The sequence below is a fragment of the Ursus americanus genome, chromosome 2, assembly GCF_024610735.1.
Source record: "Ursus americanus isolate L20-20 chromosome 2, mUrsAme1.1.p, whole genome shotgun sequence".
NCBI lineage: Eukaryota > Metazoa > Chordata > Mammalia > Carnivora > Ursidae > Ursus > Ursus americanus.
This window is the reverse complement of record NC_142128.1, coordinates 82,704,274-82,725,187: the sequence shown is the minus strand read 5'-3', so window position 1 is coordinate 82,725,187 and position 20,914 is coordinate 82,704,274.

The following is a 20,914-nucleotide window of genomic DNA, read 5'->3' as shown; positions in this document are numbered from 1 at the left end:
TAAGGAAGTGTTGTTAAGAAATTCATTCCTTATGATCTTATTGACATCTTAAACTAGACCAGTACCTTTTGTTATTATAGCTGTTTTTAAATGCAGTGCACAGAAGGCTTGCTTTTGAACGTATTGTCGGTTGCCACTCACCCCTAGAATAAATTTCTACCCTTTCTCCAATCAACGGGACAAATTCACATGCCAGCTTAGGTTTATTCACCTGCCCGGTGCTGTGAGTGATTTAAATGGGACCGCCTTACTAGCACTTCTCAGGCCCAAGCACACAGGCAAACTCCACTCAGGAATGTGGTCCTGGCACAGGAGCTCGGAGTATCTTTACAGATTTGAGGAGGACAGAAGCATAAGCGGACACAGAGGAGGGGCGCATCTGCAGGCTTGAAACCTCGGACACAAATTTCTGTCCAGTGCCTGGGAAAGCTGGTTTTCTGGCTCAAGTTTCAGGGAGACCAGACATTCCCGGAATGTGGTTTATAGAAACTGGAGCTAAGGGTGAAGAAGAGGGGAGCAAGCCATGTGCTCAAGACAAAGTTCTTGATGTTTTCTTTCTTTCTCCCCCCTCAAAGCCAGTCCATGAGCAAATCCATCAGTCCCACCTTCGACGTGTGTCCTGAAGTCCCTTACACCTGTTTACTTTATTATCATACCCAGCCAAGCCTCTACTTTCTCTCACCTGGTCAACCAGATAACCTCCTCTGAGTAGTTTTTGTGCATCTTCTCTTGTTGCTTTCGTATTCATTCTCCAGGCAGAAGGGGGAGAAATCATGACAATTGCACACTGGATCAGAGCACTTCCCTGCTTGAATCCCCCCATCAGCTCTCCATTGTTCCTGGAGTTACATCAAGTTCTGGGCCAAGGCCTGCAAGCCCCACCTGCTTTGGCTCTGCTCACCCCTTAAGTCTTCACACAGCACCCTCTTCCATGATCATTGTTTACCGGCCACACTGGAGAACATTTCCAGCCAAGCATTTGGATGCCTTGAGGCCTCTGTTCCTATTGTTCTCTCTGCCTGGATTGCTCCTGCGCACTTCTTCACCTGGCTGGTCCATTTTTAGGTTGCAGGTACACACTCGAAGGCTCCTGTGAGAGGCCCCAGATGATTTCCTTATTTAAGTAGCACCACTTCCCATCCCTACTCCTCAGTTGCTAGCTCATCACCATTATTTCGCTGCGAGCATTTACCATAATCTAAAGTCACCATCTTTGTTAATTTCTTTCCTTATTTTCTAAGCTTCCCACTCATAGAAGGAGAAGAGACATTTCTATCTAGATCTGCTCTGTCCAGTATGGTGGCCACGAGACCCACGTGTGGCTGTTGAGAACTTGATATGCAGTTAGTCTGAATGGAGATGTGTGGTTTTTTTTTAAGATTTTATTTATGTTTATTTATGTATGATGTGAGAGAGTGGTCAAGTTTCATTCTTTTGCATATAGCTGTCCATTTTTCCCAGCACCATTTGTTGAAGAGACTGTCTTTTCTCCACTGGATGTTTTTTCCTGCTTTGTCAAAGATTAGTTGACCATAGACCCGAGGCTCCAAAGATAAACTCCAAATGGATGAAAGATCTCGATGTGAGACAGGAATCCATCAAAATCATAGAGGAGAACATAGGCTGCAACCTCTTTGACATCGGCCACAGCAACTTCTTTCATGACACATCTCCAAAGGCAAGAGAAACAAAAGAAAAAATGAACTTGTGGGACTTCATCAAGATAAAGTTTCTGCACAGCAAAGGAAATAGTCATCAAAACAAAGAGGCAACCCACAGAATGGGAGAAGATATTTGCAAATGGCACTATGGATAAAAGGCTGGTATCCAAGATCTATAAAGAACTTCTCAAACTCAATATATGAGAAACAAATAATCAAATCAAAAAGTGGGCAGAAGATATGAACAGACACTTTTCCAATGAAGACATACATATGGCTAAGAGACACATGAAAAAATGTTGCAAATCATTAGCCATCAGGGAAATTCAAATCAAAACCACACTAAGATACAACCTTAAGCCAGTTAGAATGGCAAAACTGGACAAGGCAAGAAACAACAATTGTTGGAGAGGTTGTGGAGAAAGGGGATCCCTCTTACACTGTTGTGGGAATGCAAGTTGGTACAGCCACTTTGGAAAACAGTGTGGAGGGCCCTCAAAAAGTTAAAAATAGAGCTACCCTATGACCCAGCAATTGCACTACTGGGTATTTACCCCAAAGATAAAGATGTAGTGAAGAGAAGGGCCATATGCACCCCAATGTTCATAGCACCATTGTCCACAATAGCCAAACTGTGGAAGGAGCCAAGATGCTCTTCAACAGGCGAATGGATTAAGAAGATGTGGTCCATATATACGATGGAATATTACTCAGCCATCAGAAAGAACAATTACCCAACATTTGCATCAACATGGACGGCACTGGAGGAGATTATGCTAAGTGAAGTAAGTCAAGCAGAGAAAGACAATTATCATATCGTTTCACTCATTTGTGGAACATAAAGAATAAAGGAATAGCAGGGAGTTCGGTAGGAGAAGGAAGGGAAAAATGGGGGGATTAAATAGAGGGGGAATGAACCACGAGAGACTATGGACTCTGGGAAACAAACTGAGGGCTTCAGAGGGGAGGGGGGTGGGGAATGGGATAGGCCGGTGATGGGTATTAAGGAGGGCACGTATTGCATGGAACACTGGGTGTTATACGCAAACAATGAATCATGGAACACTACATCAAAACTAATGATGTACTGTATGGTGACTAACATAATAAAAATAAAATAAAATACATACCAGATTTTGAAAATTCAGTATGAAAATATATTGATACATTTATACTGATTGCATGTTGCAAAGATAATATTTTGGGTATGTTAAGTTAAATAAAATATATTCTAAAATTAATCACTTTTTTGTGTTTTTAGTTTTTTAGTGCGGTTACTAAAATTTCTAAATTACATGCATGGCTCACACTACATTTCTCTGGGCCAGTAGTAATCTGGATGCCATCGCTCTTCTCCGTGTGCATCAGGTATTTCTTTACCAGGTGGTTGTGTATTTGCTCCCACCTTCTCTTTGAAATTTATCAAAGATGAGTGGCTTCTAGGATTGTTAACTGTTCTTCATATCCTTGTTCTATTTGTTGTTCTACATCAGGAGAAAGATAGAGCAAAACTCAATACCAGTAACATCAACGTCAACAGAAGTCCCCGAGCCATCCAGCCCCTAGCAGCAAGCTGAGGAAGGCAAACCACGGATTGAGGAGTCGGTAAACTGGGATGGCGGCAGGATGGAGTAAGCAAGGTTCAGCAGCCAGAGATCTTTCCTTAGGCCGGGGCAGTGACATAAGCAATTCTCCCAGACCGCTTTGACACAGGCAATAAATCAAGTAAACAAGGCGAAAGGTCGCTGGAACCCATCTCCATCAATCCGGGTGTGACTCCCCCATAACCCGTGGGCCGGTGCTGGGGAGGAAGTCTTCTCATCACATCTTTCTGCTTGTGTGGTGGGAGGAATTGCAGAATTTGGAGGGTCAAAGTGGGGTAGGGGAAAAGATAGAACTCAGGGGTTTGGAAAAACCCTAATGATTTTTTTTTTCCAGCTCTTCTTTTAGGGACTTCTGGAGACAGAAGGGGATTAAAACTTGAAGTTAGTTAGGGAAGAGTAAAAACTCACAGCTAACTTATTAGCTGGGTTTATTTGATTAATCCTGGGGAGCGTGGATCACAATTCAATCCAACAAAATTTACTGGAGAATGGAGAGTTTAAAAAAGATTTGAAGCCAGAGGCTCTACCCCCATTCCTTGGATAGTGAGAAGGGCTAGAAGCTGCTTTGTTCTGGGAATATAGAAGTCCCAGGGCAGGTGGAGTCGGCCCAAGACCTGCTTCCTTCACAGATCTGAGTCTTCTATTTTAGCTTGACTTTCTTCTGGCTCCACTCACTCATTCTTTCATTCCACAACTATTGGGGACCTACTATGTGTTAGGCCTTTGCTAGCGCTATGCATTGAGTACAGCAATGAACAAGATATAGGAGATCTCCAACTTCTGAAACTTACATTCTAGTTGAAGAGCAGACAGTTGAAAAGGAAACAAAGCAGTAGTGGAATTACTGGATTATATGGGATTTACCCAAAGAAAATAAAAACGCTGATTCGAAAAGACACATGCACCCCATGTTTACTGCAGCATTTTTACAAGAGCCAAGATGTGGAAGCAGCCCAGGTGTCCATGGATAGACGAATGGGTTAAGAAGATGTGATACACACACAATGGAATATCACTCAACCATAACAAAGAATGAGATCTTGCCATTTGCAACAACACGGACGGATCTAGAGGGTATAATGCTAAGTGAAATCACTCAATCAGAGAAAGACAAGTACCGTATGATTTCGCTCATGTGGAATTTAAGAAACAAAGAAAAAAAAAAGAGAAACAAGCAAAAAACCAGACTCTTAACTATAGAGAAGAAACTGGTGGTCACCAGAGGGGAGGTGGGTGGGGGGATGGGTGAAAGAGGTGAAGGGGATTAAGAATACACTTATCATGATAAGCACTGAGAAATGTACAAAATTATAGAATCACTATATTGTGGACCTGAAACTAATATAACACTGTATGCTAATTATACTTGAATAATAAAAAAAGAGTAAACAAACCAAATGTAAACTGAAAAGTTCTGGGAAGCAGTGAGTGCCAATGAGCAAGAAAGTCCTCTTTGAGGAAGTGACATTTAATTCCAGATCCGCAGAGAAGGATTACTCACTGTCTCTTTCACATCTTGTGTGAGATTTATGTGTGCATTTATTCATTAATCAAACATTTACTGAATGCCTTTAATGGTCAGGCTTAGTGCTGGGTAATACGCCCCCCCCCCAAATGAGTAAGTCAAGGACTCTGCCTCAGAAGAGGTCATAGTCAAATGGAGAAGACCGACAAGTCAACAAGAAAGTGATTTCAGGGTAATACGATACAGATGATTAGACCTAGATGATCTCTAAGCGGCATTCCTATGTCTAAACGTTCTATTGTCTAGTAAGTTCTTACTGCTATGTTTAGTACTTTGGGGATGCTCATTGTCTCCAAGGATCTTATAATCTAACCGATGGCATGCATATTTGAAAATTTCCTATCTCAGAAACCAGGCTATAGCAAATTATTCATATGTTTTCAGTTCAGCCCCTACCTACTTGGCTTGTAAAAATCCATCAGGACTAGCACCTCTCCCTTATCCATTTTTGGATCCCACCCAGTCAATGGAAGATGTATGTGCACTCCTTTATTTTTTCAGGGTCCTGTGAGGGGGTCGGAATTAGGATTTGGGGACCATCTATCCGTTAAGGCTTTGAGCAAGATAACTCCTGGGTCTCAGCTACATGTCTGCATCTACTTAAACTGAGGTTTATTCTGAGTTGTAGAGAAGCTGGGAGATATCACACTGGAAAATTAGTTCATCTTCCAGAAACAAAGCCATAGTGAGGTTGCTCTCGCTAGGGACTTCTAGAGCTGCTGACTGTCCTCTGAGAAATTACAGATACTGCCTTAAGACCTTCAAGCAGGGAAGAACGTGCTTCATTTGAATAATGGTGGGTGGATCCCCCACTTCCTCCTTTTATCCCTTCTCTGTAACAATCTGCAATCTCGACCACCCCATCCTCTGATTTTTTGCTGAAATCACTTCCACTAAATTCCCGAGGGACCTCCATTTTATCAAATCCATATCCACTTGCATCCGCGGAGGACTGACATCTCTTGAATTTCTGTCTTCCCTTGGCTTTTTGGGATACCTTTCTTCCTTTGTTCTCCTGCGTTTCCAACTGTTCATCTTTTCCTCCTGGCATCTTTTGGTTGGCCTTAGAAATGGAAGTTCCTTGAGAGTCCTTGGCTTTCTCCTTTTCTCACTCTATTCACAAGTCTTGGGCATCAGTAACCAAGATCATAGCTTCAGCTACCATAAAGACATGGACTGAGCTCTCAAAACCATATGAGGCTCTTATCTCTCATTTGACTTTTAGCTATAGGTCTTAAACTTCCTGCTAGAACCCCACTGGACAGACTCTACCCTTAAACTAGTTCTTCTATTATGCCTGTCTTGGGGACTGGCATTACCAAAACCTATGGGCTATTTAGATTAGTATTCATTCAGTGGAGGTATAGTGATCCCTAGGCCCTGGGCCGTGGGCTGGGGTACGCAAGGAACTGGGCACTTAGAGACAGGTAACCAATCAGAGAAATGCGCTGCAGGACATCATCAGAGGAGTAAGGGCAAGAGTAGAAGAGCGTACAAGATGCGCGATGTAGAGAAAACACAGTAGAGGGACCAACGGGGAGACGGAATCCGAGGAAAGTCTTCCTTGCTGTGGTGACATGACATGGCCTTCCAAGTGGCTTCAAAACGTATCCTTCTATTGACTTTTTTAGGTCAGTTATGTGTGCCGACTAGGAAATTCACAAATAAACTTGCTTCAATTTACAAGTAAATTTGTGTATCCACCTGTGTGTCAAAAACCCAAAGTGAGCGTACAAAGCTTTAATACATGCATCGTCTGTGCTTTTTGTGTCCAAAAGTTTGAGTTTAGCTTATTTCCGGTTTTGCCTGGTAGACAAAGGCACTGTTTATTTAATAATATCTACCTTACAAATGTGCTATGAAGAGTAAAGATATAAAAATATATTACAACATATGCTGAATATGTTATATATTAGAATATATTATATATTATTATATACTATATATCAAAACATATGTATTTACAAAGATAATTAGAGGAAGCATATACACAGCCTTTTGCTCTATAAAAATGCCACGATGGCCATGTTTACCCGGTTTAGGTACCATCCCTTTTGAAAGACAAATGGGAATGGAATCCCCATGACAGGCAAGAAAGGTATGGTATTTTTGGCATTGAGAATAGCACGTAAAAGGCATGAGCATGGAAAGCCAAATAGCCTATCTGAGAAAACATAGCCAGAATGATATCGATGGGCTGTAGAGTGCAAGGCAAGGGGGGGTGAACCTGGAGTGGGAGGTAGGAGCCCCATCATAAGGGGTCTGTATGATAGTAAGAGCATTAACAGCCACAACGAACAGAGTGCACTTTACCTGCAAGACCCCTAGTACTTCATGCGCCCTGTGTTACCATTCACGTGCTACAGCAGGTAACCTGAGAGGCTAGTATCTGGTATGGTTTAGCTGGAATTCACCCCCAGGACTCTGCGACCCCACAGCCCACCTCATACACAGGTCCTTTGCCGTACACCCTGATGCGTGTGCCTGGTGCTAAAATACCCTTATGTCACGGAGCTCTTACTGCAGCGCAGGGTGGGGGAGCCTGGATGTGGTGGGTGGAGTGGGGAGGGGAGATGGTCTCTGCACTTGTTCGCTGGGGCAGGGAGTAGGAGGAAGCCACCTTAGCCGCAGCTGGTGGTGGGCTGGGTCTTGCCTACTAGAGGAAACTGCTGCCTCTGGGTGGTGCTCAGTTCTGAGGTTAAGTCAAAGGAGTTTTATTTCAGTAACAATTCTTTCCCTGGGCTTCCCACAGCCACCTAACCCGTTTCCTACCAACCTTCCTTCTCTCTGCAAATCATGTTTACCACCATTCAAATGTGACCTCCCTCACTTCCCTACTTAATGAAATTCTCCTGCAGATCCTCATTGCCTTCGGGAGAAAGCCCAATTCTTCACGGTCCTTTGCTGGCACACAAAATGCTTCCTGGAGATGGTCCTGCCCACCCACTTGGGCTCTGTCTCCCTCCACTCACTAGGCTTCTACACTGCGTGGTCTGCTGTCCCACACCTCGTGTCTTTCTAGGTCCTGAAATTCCTGCCTGAAATCTCTGCTCTAATTTGCCTGGGACTGTCTCAGAAAGCTGGATTTTCCCCCAAGCTACGTATAACTCCTCTTCCCCCATACCACCACCACTACAACCGCATTCTTTGAAAATCTACCTACTCTTCAGGATGGCTCACACACCACCTCCTCCAGGAAGCCTTGCCTGACTTCAGGCGAGGCTAAAGGCCTCTCTTTTGTTCTCCCAGCATCCTTTATATACACTTTGCTATCTATGCACTTGTTATTACTCCCTTTTAATTGGGAGTTAGGGTCAACTCCCAGCCTGGCTTCTTCCTACTTGACCTACTTGAGCTCAGAATAAAGCCCTTACTACTTGAATTTAGGCAAATTACTTCATCTCTGATACCTCAATTTACTCATCTATAAAAGGGAATGAAAATAATCTCTACGTTTTAAATGTGCTATGAAGATTAAAGATTTAAAATGTTAAGAATATATTATAACATATATTAAATATATTACATATTAGAATATATTATTTTATATTATAATTATATATCAAAACCCATGTTAAAATACAGGTTACAATACTGTCTACAATGTGTTGCATAGTGTAAGCACTAACTAAATGGCAGTTATTATTCTATTATTATTGCTCATCCATACTAGACTCTTAGTGCCTTGAGGGCTGTGATTTATTCAATACTTAGTATACTACCTGGCATTTGGTGGGCATTTAATAGATATTTGGATCTGTTTCTCTCCTCTTCTTTCATTGTTGGCTTTGCCACTTCGGGTCCTCAATCTGAACTTTTCTTTTTAAAAATTAAGACAAGAAGAAAGGGAAAAAAAGATATTTGCATTTATATCTAGAGATTTCTCAGCCCCGGGCCATCGTCCAGGCCCCCAGGGACTGCAGGAAGATGTTATTTCCATAGATAAGAGAGCACTGGCACCTACCCTAGTCTTTCCCACCGGTCTACCTCCCTCGCCCCTTGCAGAGACCTCCTCCTGCTTTTACTGCCTCTTCTCTCCACTCCTAGGATCTTTGAAGATTTTCAAAGAATATGGTCATAGTGGTGGTGGTATGGGGAGTAGAGGAGTGTGTATGTAGCTTGGGGGCGGGGAGGAACTGACTTTCTGAGACAGTCCCAGGAGAGATTAAGAAAGACCAGGTTGTATATTTTCCCTGAGGGCCTGGAGATTTAGGAAGCTTTATCTGAACAGAAGTATCCACCTGATCCTGGAAGGCAGAGCTGAGCGATCACTGCTGTTTTTGTTGAGCATTTGAAGTCCTGAGACTAGGGAGTTCATTCATCAGATAAGGGCTCAGGGTGGGCGAGGAGCTGGACTAATGAAGTCTTTACTGTGACTCTATCTTCCAAATCCATCTAGTATTAACTATGGGACAAAAGAATCGTTTAAATCCTGATTTGTGATTTTATTCATGTAAAAGATCATGCAAAGATATAAAACAATGAAATCACTTTGAATGAACCGTCTTTATTCAAGACTATAATTACACAGAAGAAAAAAGTGCAGTTAGAAGCATTTTAATATTTGTAGTATTTCACAATAAAAAAGGTTTAGTTCAAGACTTTTGGTCACTTTTGCATTGGGTTATCTGTTTTTTTTTTTTCTTGCTGATTTCCAAAATTTTAAAAATAATTCTGGCAATGATTGTAGTTATATTTTCTCACCCAGAAGCCGGTTGGTTTTTTTTTTTTTTATCCTTTTTTGTGGTGTCCTTTGATGAACAGAATATTTAAATATTCAGGAAGTCTATGTTATCACTCTTTTCCTTTATGGGTCATCTTCATTGTGTTCTCTTTAAAAAGGCTTTGCCTATTCCAAGTTCATGGCCATATTTTATGGTCTTCTTCTGTAAGCTGCATTATAAAAGAGAATGTCCAGATGGCTGATACACCATGAAAAATGCTCAGGATCATTACTCATCAGGAAAACAAATGAAAACTGTAAGGAGGTACCTTTCTACTGGAAGAGCTACAAATAAATAAATCCAACAGAAATGTACAACACCGAATGTCGGAGAGGAAGTGGGGTGTGTGGACTTCTCGTACCCGGCCTGTGGGTGGTTATGTTAACACAGCAAGTTCGCACAGTCACGTGGGGAAACTTTTGGGCAATATCTACTAAAGCCAACATGTGCTTACCCTGTGACTTAACAATTTCCTAAGTTAACACACAACAGAAAGGTGTAGACATGAGCACCGAAACACAAAAGTGCTCACTGCATTTTTTTAGTCACCATAGTTCAAAATTGGAAACCATGCACATGTCTTTCAATAGTGGGATGTATAAATGCATGTAGCAGACATATTTTATTTTTTAAGATTTTACATATTTATTTGAGAGAGAGCGAGAGAGAGCATGAGCAGGGGGACCCTGAGATCATGACCTGAGCCGAAGGCAGTTGCTTAACCAACTGAGCCACCCAGGCATCCCTGTAGCATATATATATTCAATGGAATACTATACAGTAATGAAAAAGACCAAACTCTTAGGGCATGCGAAAACATATCTGAATCGCATCCACGTAATACTGAGCGAAAATAGCCAGACAGAAAAGAGAAAATACTGTATGATTGTATTTATATGAAGTTCAAGAACAGAAAAACCTGGTCTGTGGTGAAAGAAGTTGGGATCCTTGTTATCTTTGGTGGCGGTGGGGTTGACTAGAAAGGGGCAGAAGGAAACTTCTGGGGTACAGAGAACATTGGTATAGCTTGATCTGGGTAGTAGCTTTATGGTTGTATATGTTTGTAAAGATTGATCCAGTGTCACTCAAAGGTTTGGATGTTACTTCAATAAAGAGTTAAGGGGAAAAAATGTTAGTTAATAAAATATTTGAGTTGTAATTTTTACCATTCATTGATAATAGAAGTTGAAAGAGCATTATTTTGCTTACATTTGTGTGTTTGAAGAATGCAGCTTATTCAGTCATTCCAATGTTCACCCATCTGATTCATTCTGATACTGTCTGCAGGAATATCAGAGGACCTCTGGATCCCTTCTGGTCCTAAGATATAATGAATTGGCTGAGATCATGTGCAGTAATAATAATATCCTGTGATTATAAAGGCAATATGATTAAAAAAAACTTGTTTGAGGTGTGTATGATAATAGTATTGTCCTTGATTATGAAGGCTATCCCATGTAGAATATTTTGAGGTTTTTTTCAGGAGTGTTGATTTGATTTACATTGACTTTGCTATTTTCTGTAGAAAATATCCAAATATTTGGATCTTTTGTTAGACCTTTCAAAGAGCTTTCCCATGTATTATGGGCCTGCTGTCTGATGGCTTAATATTCTAGTAGGATAGAGTGACCTTAAGCAAGTACGGGTACAGGAGTGCTAAGAAGGGGACATAGAGTTTGACCTAAGGGGTCCAGCCTAGCTTAGGGGACGTCGAAGAGTTCCCTGGAGCACCTGGCATCTAACTTAAGAAGAGTTTAAGGTTGCCAGATAAAGTGGAACGATGGAGGCCATTTGGACAGGGGGTTCACACATTCCAAAGCTACAAGAATAAAGAGCTACATGTTGCTTTGGAAGGAAAAAAAGACAATCCAGTGGGTCAGACGAGAGAGTTTGAGGAGAGATCTAGGAGGTGTTAGATAGTGGGCAAGGCTCTGTTTGCCCTGTTAAGGACACTGGATTTTATCCTAGTGTAAGATGAAGCCATGGGAGGTTTTGTTAAGCAAATACATTGATCATATGTGTATTTTAAGCAAATCGAACTGGAATAGGGACAACTGTCTCCTTTTGGTAGGACCCGGGGATAAGAAGTGGAGTCAGAACTAGAATGCAGCTCTCTAAGGGGCTGCTCCCTTACTGTTCCGGGATTTTTTCTCTGACAGTGCCTGTGGTTCTTGGTCACGCTGCTTAGAAGAATGAAGAGGTAGACCAGACAGAGTGGTGGGCAGCAAAGCCAGGTTTATTGAACAATAGCAAGGTGATGGTACAAAGCGCTCGAGGAGGAAGGGGACTGGAGTTTCCACGTCTAGGGCTTTGTAATGGGCTTCTTAGAGGGCTGTTTTATTTTATTTTATTATTTTTTTAATGATTTTTTATTATTATGTTAGTCACCATACAGTACACCCCTGGTTTCCGATGTAAAGCTCGATGATTCATTAGTTGTGTATAACACCCAGTGCACATGCAATACGTGCCCTCCTTACTACCCATCACCAGTCTATCCCATTCCCCCACCCCCCTCCCCTCTGAGGCCCTCAGTTTGTTTCTCATAGTCCATAGTCTTTCATGTTTCATTCCCCCTTCTGATTACCCCCCCTTTCTTTATCCCTTTCTTCCCCTACCGATCATCCTAGTTCTTATGTTCCATAGATGAGAGAAATCATATGATAGTTGTCTTTCTCTGCTTGACTTATTTCACTTAGCATTATCTCCTCCAGTGTCGTCCATGTTGTAGCAAATGTTGAGAACTCGTTCTTTCTGATAGCTGAGTAATATTCCATTGTATATATGGACCACAACTTCTTAATCCAGTCATCCGTTGAAGGGCATCTCGGCTCCTTCCACGATTTAGCTATTGTGGACATTGCTGCTATGAACATTGGGGTGCATATGGCCCTTCTCTTTACTACGTCTGTATCTTTGGGGTAAACACCCAGTAGTGCAATGGCTGGATCATAGGGTAGCTCAATTTTTAACTTTTTAAGGGACCTCCACACTGTTTTCCAGAGTGGCTGTACCAACTTGCATTCCCACCAACAATGTAGGAGGGATCCCCTTTCTCCACATCCTCTCCAACAATTGCTGTTTCTTGCCTTGTCTATTTTTGCCATCCTAATTGGCGTAAGGTGGTATCTCAGTGTGGTTTTGATTTGAATTTCCTTGATGGCTAATGATTTTGAACATTTTTTCATGTGTCTTTAGCCATTTGTATGTCTTCATTGGAAAAGTGTCTGTTCATATCTTCTGCGCATTTTTTGATTTGTTTATTTGTTTCTCGTGTATTGAGTTTGAAAAGTTCTTTGTAGATCTTGGATACCAGTCCTTTATCTGTAGTGTCATTTGCAAATATATTCTCCCATTCCGTTGGCTGCTTAGAGGGCTGTTTTAATCTGATTAACCCTCGCTGTGCCTGTCATCCAATCAGGTTTTTGTCACCTATGTATTCATGGGAAAGGGTGGAGGTATCCTTCCAGGGTGGTATAAAATCCTTTTAAGGGTGGTTTCTTTTTAGTGTAAGGGCCCCTTTTCCCTGCCTGCCTGCCTTCCAACTAGCCTTCAAGTTGTCTATTCTTTGTCGGTCTTGGACGAGAGTGAAAAGGGAACTCGATGTGGGATGGGAAGCTTAAAAGCATAGCTGGCCGCCTTTCCCTTCTTTCCTGGTTCCTGGTTTCTGTATCCTAGACAGAGAGGCGGCCTGACTTGGATTCGTGGCAGACACCTTAACAGAGGAACCCATCCTGCAGGGCTTACCTCCAAAGCAAGACTTTTTGATGCTTTTTGTTGATTTTATCTAGAAATACTTTTTTAGAAAAAAGCAAGAATTCCTCAAATAATGGGTTCCCAAAAGACCCACTTGAAGTTCTGTGAAAGGGTAAATGTCACTTTGGAGAGTTGTAAAAGCCCATTCATCTATTTCCAGAACAGAGCTCAGGTTAATGAATTGGAAAGCAGAGGTATTTTCCAGGACAGACAATGGTTTTTGAAAGGGAGAAGAAGGACAAGGAGAAGGAGGAAGAGGAGAGCAAGAGGGAGGAGAGGGAGAAGGTGGGGGAGAGGGAGAAGTGGGAGAAGGAAGGGAAGAAGGTGAAGGAGGGGGAGAAGAAGAGGGAGAAGGAGAGGGAGAAGGAGAACCAGAGGGAGAGGAGAGGGAGGGAAAGGGGAAGCAGAAGGAGAGGAAGAAGGAGAAGGAAGAGTAAGGGGAGGAAGAGTTATAGAAATGTCACTTTTTGAAAGCGCACTCTACGCTCCTTGCTCCTACTTCTTCAGGTCCACTAACTCCTGATACCAGGGGAATATGCCTGTGTTCCCACTAATCTACTGAAACCACTCCTGCTCATCTCATCAAGGACTCCCTTTTGCAAATCCAGCAACTTCTTCTGCTGCCCACAAAAAACCAACTGAGCTCCCTAACCTAAGAGTTCAATGTCACGAAGTCCTATTAAGTCTATAGCCAAGATCTTTCTTCCTGCTACATCACCCTTGACTTGTTTTCAAGCTAGCATTTCTCTATGCCAGGGCATCCTTCCTCATGGTTGCCAATGATCACTTTTATAGCGCACATTCGATGAGCTCTCTCCCTTCTTTGAAGTCCGTGAAGTCCCTGAAGGCTCCTTGTCAGCTCCAGAATAAAGTGTCACCCCCTGACTGTGGTTCATAGGGCCATCCACAGTCGAGTCCCGGCTCGTTTGTCAAGGGTCTGCCCTGCATTCCGCCCTCCACACAGACATGCTTGTGGTGCCTACCTCTGCGTTGGCCCTTGCTGTTCTGTTCCTCATGGCTTCACCCTCTCTTCACATCTAACAGACTCTTCTCCCCTCTTAAAAGCTGCCTCCTCTCTGTGACTTCTCCTGACGCTTATCTTCAGGATCCCAATAGAATAAATCACTTTCTCTGCTCCCTCCGTGCTTTGTACCTGCCTCTTTTACAGCAGCTACTGCAGGGTTTTATAACTCTTTTCCTCACTCTTTGTGTCTTCCTCTCCCGGGGCCTCTCCCGATTCCTCATCATAATCTGCAGAGTGCCTGGTGGATAGTAAGCACTCAGTAATGTGTATGTTTTAATGCTTCCTCCCTCTTGTGTTTCTGACCCCTTTTCAGTAAACTGATTAAAGGTGTAGACAAAGCCCAACTCATATTTTTCCCAGCTGAGCAAGTGCAAATGGACACAGCAGGCCTTGAGAAATAGTAACGAGAGTGAAAGATCAAGGGCTGAGAGAACAAAGAACACATTGAGGTTTTTTCAGTAGGGGTGACTGGAATTGCACCACCCCCAAGTGCTAGCTCAGAAAATAACAGTAGTGCTTTACAGCCAGTCCCTTCTTACACTTTCCAAACTAGGCCAGCTGGTGTTAACAACATCATGGTGAGTGAGCCAAATGGTGTATGCGTGTGCTGGTGGGCATGTTTTTGGTGAAGAGGGGGTGGAATTATATCTGTTTGGGAGGTGGGAAGCATGGCTGGAACTGGACAACTGATCCTCTAATGCAGGGCTGACTGACTTTCTCTGCAGATGGTTAAGTATTTTAGGCCTTCTTCATAGGCATAAGCAGGCATAGAAGATATGTGAATGAATGAGCAAGACCGTCTGAAAGAAGAACATATGGAGGCTGAAATGTGAATTTCATATACTTTTCATATGCTGTAAAATATTATTCTTCTTTTGATATTTTTGCCCAGCCTTTTAGAAATGTAACAAACATGCTTAGCTCTCTGGCCATACAAAAGCAGGTGTCAGGTAGGGTTTGGTCCAGTAGTCATAGTTTGCTACCCCTGCTCTAGTGCTGAGTCTATTACTCTGCTACCCTGAGTAGCTTTACTGGGAGTGAAGCCATGTGGAGAGTGCTGACCTAAAGATATCATCATGGCAGCCTAACTTCCTGAGGGCTTGCTGAGTGCCAGGCTCAGTACTCTCTCAATTATTTCTTACCACAACCCTGTGAAGAAGGAACTAGGAGCATGTCTATTTACAGGTAATCAGACTGGTCACCCAGTTTGTAACTCTGAGAGCCAGGCTTTTGAAGGCTATTTGGTTCTGAGGTGCAGGTACTTACCACTACCCCGCACGGCTTCCTGTGGCAAAGTGGCATTGCTATAGAAATCGTATGTGATGGGTTATGTTTTTCAAGAATACAGACATTTTTACCCGAAAGCAATCAATTTTTCAAAAGAAAAACTAGAGACAAAGAAGACGGAAGGACAGATGTGCTCATATCCTGTTGTGGGAAAATTGGCTCGGAATTTTCCAAGACTTAATAACTTTTCTGAACTTGTTATCCAATTCCTTCCCCCAGGAGTTTGCAGGAATGCAGAGTTAATCTTTGCACTCTCCAGAAGGACCCTTCCCTCACTGTCTTCGACTACCTCACACTGCTTCCCACCACCAACACACACACACACACACACACACACACACACACACACACACCCTTGGGTGTGATTGTGAAACTACTGTCAAGCAATCTATTTGGTATTAGAACCTAAAGAACAAATGTCAACCTATTCTCACTTCCAGAAAGGGCCCTACCGGGTAAATGCAAATGTGGGCAATACCTCACTTCCTGTACCTCACCCCACCACACGTCTGTGCATGTTTTTTCTTCCCCTCTGCTTCCATAGTTTCTCCTTCTTGGCCAGTCACCCACTCTGGACTCAACACTGAGGGCTGCTCAAGGGTCAGACCACTGTAAGAGTGTAATGGGGGTGGGGGGGTGGCATGGAGCTGCATGAGCTCAGATGCCTTCTCTACACTTCTGGGAGGTCCGCTCCAAGCTTTTCTTCTCTGCCACTACCAGCCCCACCCTCCACTTCCTCCCTGACCTCTCAAGCTAGTTCCTCTATAAGAGCTGGGGTGTGATTGTCACCCCCTCCCGTAGGAGCTGCAGGCTCTGGAGCAACAAGCCCAGATTGTTAGTCCAGGACAGAATAAAGTTGGGGGTGGGGGTGGGAGCTAGAGTTTGGGTGAAGGAGATAAGAGAAACACAAAAGGGAATGTAGAAGATCCGACAATGAGTAGACTATGTTGGGGCTGGAGGAGGTGGGGTCCTCCTCCCTGAGCTGTCTTGAACCTTGCCTCCTCTTCCTGGTTGTCTCCCCGCTCTTCTCTTTCCAGCCTTAGAGGTCCTTGGAAATGTGCCAGGTTGTGAGCAGAGCAGTTTCAATTCTTTATTAGAAATCCCCTTCTTGGCTCCTTGGCCTCACTCCCCTCCTATTCCTGACTTCTCCCTTCCCCGTTTTGCTAATGAATCTTTCGGGAGCAAGGTTGGGGCAGGCTAGGGTTTGGGGCTCAGCTGGGGAGCCATTGGTGGCCTCTAGGCCTATCACTGATCTTGGTTCCTGCAGAATCTACCTGCCTGAGCTCCCTCTCCTGGGTGGCTTTCACCTCAGTCTCTGCCCTCAGATAAGGGTAATGTGTGGACGCTGTGCTGAGCCACAGGAAGGAGGGTGGAGCCATGGGGTCAGAAGACCCAAAGGCCTTTGTGCTCAGCTTTCGCTTGATGAGAATGAGTTGGGGCAAGGTGAGCTACATTTGAAAATCAAATTTAAAAAATTATTCCTCTCATCCAACATTACTAGAGTCACATTTGCTCATGGTAAAAACACATAACAACCATAACAACAACAACAAAATAACAAGATTTGGGGCAGCACAGAAACATACAGGGGGAAAAAAAAGCTAAGATCACCCATAACTTCACAACCTGGAAAAAACTTCTGGCATATTGATGTATTTCTGATGGAGGAGAGTTGGAAGGCAGGCAGGCAGGGACAAGGGGCCCCCCCTTAAGAGGAAACCACCCTTCAAAGGATCTTACACCACCCTGGAAGGAGTCCTGCACCCTTTCCCACGTGATAGATAGATAGATGACAAAAGCCTGATTGGATGACAGGCGCAGGCAGGTTTTATCAGATTAAATCAGCCCGCCAACAAGCCCGTAAGAAATCCCAGACTTAGAAACTCTGGTGGCAACCCTCTTGGGTCCCCCTTTTGAAGCCTCCACTCCTTGACCAGAGAGCTTCCTTTGGGATAGAGTGTGAACCACTTACCTGACAGCTGGGACCAGGGCTCAAAACTCCGTGGGTGTATGTCTTGATGCGCATTCAAAACAATTCAATGTGAACTCTGCCAAAATAAAGCTGGATTAGGCCAGAGAGTGTATCTGTTCTCCCGGGAGTGCTGACATCATCCTCCTACAGCTTGGTTTATTTTCCTGGTTTCCTGGGTTGCCTTTAATCAGGCACACACTCCAGAAGAAATGCACCCTTTCTGTGGAGATGGTGGCTAGTACAGCCCAAAAGGCCACTGGCACAGCCTATGTGCCCCCCAACAGGGGCACGGTTGCTGGTAATATTTTGGGTTCTTGGGGGCTAGCAGAGGACAGGAGAATGGGGTGTAGGTGGGAAGGATAGCCAACAGCAGCTGTGAACCCGCCTCAAAGAAACTCTTCAAGGGAGAGTTCCCGAGCCATGGCTCTGGGGGCCAATTTTCTCAGCTTTGAGGGTCAGCACCTGGACTCTGCAGGGACTGACACCACTGGGAGTAGAAGATTGAAAATGAGGGTAAACAAAGGAAGAGAAGCAAGGCCTAATTGCCCAAGAGGCCGGCTATCAGTGCTTGGCCATCCAGAAGACGAGCGAACCACCAATTCGAAAGAAGATAGAATTTAATATTTAATATTTCATAGAGAGCATTCATGTATTGCCTGGGGGAAGAGGTGAGGTAGAGAGGGAAAGGTAATTAGGGCCTCAACAGGTTCTGAATGGGTAGGAAGGAGACTTGAGAAAGGAGGAGCAAGTGGAGGATAAAAGGAGAGAGAAGAGCGAGGATGGCATCCATGTACAAATATATATTAGTATCTATTGTGTCATAGGCTCTGGGCTACTGGGGACATAGAATTGATACTTTTGGGGCGCCTGGGTGGCTCGATCGGTTAGGTGTCTGACTCTTGATTTCCGCTCAGGTCATGATCGCAGGGTCATGAGGTCGAGCCCCATGTGGGGCTCCATGGTCAGTGGGGAGTCTGCTTGGGACTCTCTCCCTCTCCCTCTGCCCCTCCCCCTGCTCTCGCTCTCTCTCTAATAAATAAATAAATCTTAAAAAAAAATTAAAAGATTCGACACTTTCAAGCCCTGACTTCAAGGGAGAGTGTGCTACAGATTTGTTCCCTAGACCCCTGCTGTAGTAATTGCTTTAAAACCTTTGTTGTTTGGATTATCCAGATGGTCCTAGGCTTCAGTCGTGTGCAGTTGAAGGTTGTATACAGGTTTTGGGGCTCCAGATACCATACTGGCCATATCCACCAGGCTGGCTTCCTAGCTACCATCTCTTGCTGGCTGCTGGCTCTCCAGGAGGACACCCAGTCTCCATCTTTAGATGGAGTGTGTTCAAGAACTTTGGGGAGGGCTTGCAACTCTCTAAGGCAAATCAAACAAATGTCATATATTCATTCAAATAGGGTCTGGAATGTTTATCCTTAATTTATTCATTTATTTGTTCATTCATATTTTTTTTAAAAGATTTTATTTATTTATTTGACAGAGATAGAGACAGCCAGCGAGAGAGGGAACACAAGCAGGGGGAATGGGAGAGGAAGAAGCAGGCTCATAGCAGAGAAGCCTGATGTGGGGCTCGATCCCGTAACGCCGGGATCACGCCCTGAGCCGAAGGCAGACGCTTAACCGCTGTGCCAACCAGGCGCCCCTGTTCATTCATATTTTAAACCTAGCGGTTAGACCTTATTCCTACATGGTTAAGAAGGTTATATCTAGCCATTTCTCTTCCTTAGTACTTGAAACCAGAGGGAAAACCATTATGTCAGCCTCTCCCTGTGATATAACTATCTTGGAAACCATCTTAGACCAGATTAAGAAGGGAGGTCGAACCATTCTTGAATCACTTGAAACTGGGAACTTGCATTGCCTCCAGGGTGAAAACCCTGGGTTGGGAGCTGGGCACAAACATGGGAAATCTGCTTGGGGTTTCTTTTTCTTGGCTTCGATATGTCTCCAATGGCTCAGTGCAGAATCACTGAAGGTATTGGTGCCACTACTGAATCAGTACTCTCTGTGTCGTCACCTGTCTTTACCATCAAAGACCCTTGGGAGACCTTGCTGTCCTGCAAGACAGAATTATAGCCATGAAGAGGATGCCTCCTTGCTTTCAGGTTGCTTGCAGCCTAGGAGAGGGGGCAGAAGGCAAATGACTGACCGGTATTTGAAGCAGAATAAAGTGAGTCCTAAATTGTGGAAGAGGCAGTGTGGCCATGGGGACTCAGAAGTGAGGGCAATTTTATTCTAGGGTGGGATTCCAAAAATTTCATGAAAGAGGGATGCAGTTCAGGTGGGCCCTTCAAGGATAAGTAAGATTTCTCAGGTAGAAAAGGTGGAAGGATGTTTTCCAGGATAAGGGAATTATAAGGGAATTGTAGGGAAATCTGAAAGCACCAATGCATTGCAGGGAAAACAACTATTCGGGGGTGGTTTAAAGGGAGGGGGCATGCACGGAGTGACGAAGTGACAGTCATGGGAAGATCACTTGAGAGACCCACAGCAAGAAGCTCAGCAACATTCCCACGGATGTTCAGGTGGGAGGCAGTGTGGCACCGCCAGAAGAGTGTGCTCCTCCAAGGCAGGCGTCCCAGGGTCTGCCTCTCAGTGCCATCTCATTATTGCTGACTGACCTTGAACAAATTATTTAACATCTTTGATCCTCATTTTCATGATATGCAAATTGAAGATAATATTCTTGGCCCTCCGTGCGAAGTTTAAATGATGTGATACTCAGAAAGTGCCCAACAAGTACCCATGACAGACCCTCATGAAGTGTAGCTCCTTCTCTTACCCTCTGAAGTGGCATAAATCAGGAAAGGTCGTTGTGCATCAAAAGGTTTTCTATTCTGTCATCCATTTCACAAATATTTATTGACCACCTACTATGTGTTATGTCCTGTGCTAGGTAATGCGGGATGTCCAAGACGCAAGCTCTAAAAGACAGAATAATATATTGGGGGAATGATATGCAAAGAAGTCAAAGGTTAAGCATAGTCTGAGCTAACTCGTCTGCAGCCATCTTGAGGCTGTCTACAGCTGATGAATGAAGGAGCATCCAGACAGTGAGTCGCACATGACTTGCTGGGAGACATAGAGCAGGCTGAGGTCACTGAGGGCTGGCAGGGGATGGGAGGTTGCTGGAAAGGTGTCAAGGAACAGGAGAAATGTGAGCCAGACCTCAAGCATGGTTAGCATTTGGCATGGCAGAGAGGGGAGAAAAAGTTGTGCTGAGTAGTAAAACAGCCACGGAACAAAGTGACCTTAAGACACTGTCTAGTTTGATTGTAGAGGAGGGGTCCTGGGAGATAAGGTTGAGGGACAAGTTGAGGCCAAATTCTGGAAAGCACTGGAAAGCAAG